Genomic DNA, 4,124 nt, shown 5'->3' on the forward strand with positions numbered 1-4,124 from the left:
TGGAAGAGCGTAGTCAATGTCACTGAACTGTGCATGTAGAAATTTTTGAAATGGTGTATCTTTGGCTATGTATATTTTCACCAAAAAGAAAAGGTCGAGAAGGGAGAGGGTTGACATGTTGTGGGGTTGTTAACCAATGTCATAAAACAATATGTGTACTACTGTTTCATGAGAAACTCCTTGTTCTGTAAGCCTTCACGTGAAGTACAATAAAAAATTAAAAAAAAAAAAAGAATTTTATAGGAGTTCTGATGGAAGAGGTGAGATCCAAGACGGGTATTTAAAGTTGGGATATGTGATATTTCTCTGGGTTAAGTAACCAGTGGTACTATGGATTTATATTAGGACTTCCAACTGGTTCATGGCCAACTAAGTGAAACCAGAAGAGACCCAAATTTTTACAATTTGGGTAATCCAGAGTGATAACCTGAATGGGAAAAATTACTGGTCAAAGCTCTGGAATGGGAGACACAGAAAAGGTCTGGTAGTGGGCTCTGATGCGTGAGACTGGATTCTTGGCAGGTCTGTGGAGAGCAAACCACATTCAAAGCAGCACATTCGGTCGCCGTCTTTGAGCAGGGCACCGCTGGTTTTGACTCTGCTCAAAATCCCGGGGGCAAAAGGTTTTGTTACTATGCAATGCATATGCCACCCTTGTTTTCTAAGAGAGAGATTAAGTTTCTAGCTATGACCTGTAATTTTTCCTGTTCTGGGTATCATCTGGTTCACCCAGAATGTACTCCATGTAGAATGGAATTTTAAAAATTCGGGTCTGTTCCAGTGCTGATTCCTCGGTCATTACTGAACTAGGGAGAGCCAGTTCGAAGCCCTGATGTATACTCTATAGGATCTGTGTAATAATCTGTTTGACCACTAAAAGTAAGTAAAAGAATTAGTTGGTGAGGCTGGGTAATTCATCATGAAGTCAGGTAAATGCAAGCAAATACGGCTTTCACTCTTCCGTGTCCAGGGAAAATCTTCAGTTTAGCTGGAGTTTGAGGCTTTCGCCTAAGACTGTGATGATAAAGATTCCAGGAAGGATGGAAAGAACTCATTCCCCTCAGGGGGAACTACAGCTCCTATATCTAAGTAAGCCTTTAAGGCCCAAATGTTGGTCTTGGGTACAAAGCTGACTGAGTAAACCCATCTCTCTGAAACAGATAGCCATGATTTGGCTCATCAGGCATGTTGTTGTTAGCTACCGTCATGTTGGCCCCTGACTCATGGTGACTCCATGTACAATGGAACAAAATACGCCCAGTCCTGCACCATCCCCGTAATTGGTTGTGGATCGGACAATTGTTATCCATAGGGTTTTTTTCCTAATTTATTTTGTTGTTGTAGAGAATATACACAGCAAAACTACACCAATTCAACAGTTTCTGCTTGTACAATTCAGTAACATTGATTACATTCTTGGAATTGTGCAATCACTCTTACCCTCATTTTCTGAGTTGTTCCTCCTCCATTAACGTAACTCATTGCCCCCTAAATTTCCTACCTAATCTTTTGAGTTGCTGTTGTTGATTTGACCCCATATAAACCGATCTTGAAAGAGAACAATGCAAAATGGAGACATTCTTTACTAGTGAGTGAGAGTTTTATTAGCTGATTTTTAGAAGATAATCCCTAGGCCTTTCTTCCAAGGCTCCTCTGGGTGAACCTGAACCTCCAGCCTTTCAGTTAGCAGCTCAGTGAGTTAACTGTTTGCACTACCCAGAGTCATCTTTCGTCAGCTATACACATTCATTTAGTTCTCCTTACTGACCCATCAAAAAACTTTTTTGGAGTTTCTGGCCAGCCCCAAAGTGAATCAGCCACAAAAGCTCAAACCGTTGATCTCGACAGAGAGAGGTCTGAGAGCTCGGAAGGTGAGTCCATTCCAGACCTATCTCTATGAATTAACTATTTGCCACCTAAGAAAAAAATGAGATTACTCTCATATTAATAATCCAAAAGCTTAATGTTTCTATTAATAGTCCAAAAGGAACTTAAAATTAGATATTGTACTTGAAACTAAAAGTTGCATTGTGTTGTGAAAGTAAACTCTAAGTATGCTGATAAGAGTGATAATATAGCTACTATTTATTGGGAGTTTATTGCATGTCTGACACTCTGTTGTATGTTTTATATACGTAATCTCACTTAATTCTCACAAAATTTATATTAGGAAGAAGGTGTTGTCTCAGGTTTCAAGATAAAGAAATGTGGCTCAGAAATTTCCTATGACCGAGTTTAACAAGTAGCAAGTTGCAGAGCCAGGATTTGAACTCATGTCTCTCTGAGGCCGAAGGCCAACCTCTTTCCATTATGTACACTATCTTTCAGACAGTGCTGCCTCACAGTCTAATGATGCTTTAGTTATATAGTCAGGTACACCAGGAAGTTGACTGAGTTGACAGTTTTATTGCATGTATGCACATTAACATCAACCAATACTTATTCTTTAATCCCATGAAGTCAATGAATGTTTTGCAAGCAGATGGGCTACAGATTCAGAAAAATCAATGAATATTTGAGTAAGCAAGTGAATTATGAAGAGTAAAAGCATTATATGTGCTTTTTCTTGGAAGTAAAGAGAAAGCTATAGTGTTAATAAAACAAGCCCAATGCTAATGACTTAAAGCCCCCCAGAGTAGAAATCAATCTGGCTATAAGGTACATTTTTCTCATGCCATAAATATATTTCCCAATAGAGTTTCTTAATTTTGACATTCAAAATGTAAAATCCTGTTCATGGCTCTCTTTACTTTCAAATTCAAGGCCAGTTTACCTTCTAGTCTCTTCTCATTTATTATTCACAATCAGTATAAAACTTAGTTTGCCTTGTTTGCACGTTCTTCTGTTCCTACACACTTTAAACAACTCCTCTCACTGGAAGATCTTCCACTGATCTTACTTTTTTATCTTTTCTTCCTCATGTCTATCAGATCTCCATCATACTTAGCTTCCAGGATCTGAAATTCCAATTTTGCCTAAAGCCTTTCCAATTAATTAGATATAAAACCACTATAGTTCTTCTATGGAAATCATCTTTTCTGTATAGCCAAAGGCTTTACCAGTGGTAAAATGTATTCATTTTGGATATAAACGTAATTTTAGCAGTTAGGTTGCATTTTACATTGTTTTTTGCTGTTGTGAAAAAATTATAAATATCAAAACATACAAGGAAGAAAATAAAAGCTATTGTTTATGCCAACACCCAAAAAAAAAAATCATTAACATTTTGTTATATTTCTTCCTAGTCTTTTTTTTACCCCCAACATATTTGTTTGCTTTTTAAATTAAACTCTCCCTGACTTAATATTCTATCGTCCTGTTTTCTTTCTCCTAAAATTAGAACCCCAAGATTTGGATTTCCCCAGCTCCCAAGAGTTATAAGGGCCATGTAACCAGTAAGAGATCTGACCATTAGATGTCTGGTGAAACATTAACTCCTAAAAGCCTGGATGTATTCATATTTCTGGGCATGGTTAAAAAGATATCCTTCCTATAGGGTTTCATGTGCAACTCCTGAGTAATTCTTCTCTTTGTCTCCATCCTATGTGAATTTTCTTTTAATTATAACTATTCTTTTCTTTATAAGTCAAAGCTGCTTCATTTTTATTAGAGCTGGGAAACATATGACATGGCATTATAAAATAATATACCTAGCTTTGTGACTTCTAAATAAAATTATACATCTAAGAAACTATTTTTTGTTTATGTAATGTTGTAAACGCCCTCTGTGAGTTCTCTCTCCTGCCTGTGAGCCACTGTCACCTGTACAGAAGATGAAAGGTTCTTGTTCAGCTTGTACCATCTAGGTATCTAGCATTTAATGGGCTTTTTTACCAGCTCATCTAATCAGGACCTCATCAGTATTTATCTACTGAACATATATTGTCTGAAATTTTACCTTTCTCAATTTGATTTACCTATGCAATGTTGGGGTTCAAGTTTTTATCATTTAGTGCATTAGGAAGGACTTTGCTCCTAGACACTGCTATACATCTCATTTCTTCTACCTGTTAAAAATAAAAGCCACTGCCATCGAGTCGATTTTGACTCACAGTGACCTATTGGACAGTGTAGAATTGCCCCATAGGGTTTCCAAGGCAGTAAATCTTTACAAAAGCAGACTG

The sequence above is a fragment of the Trichechus manatus genome, unplaced genomic scaffold, assembly GCF_000243295.1.
Source record: "Trichechus manatus latirostris isolate Lorelei unplaced genomic scaffold, TriManLat1.0 scaffold00003, whole genome shotgun sequence".
Taxonomy (NCBI): Eukaryota; Metazoa; Chordata; class Mammalia; order Sirenia; family Trichechidae; genus Trichechus; species Trichechus manatus.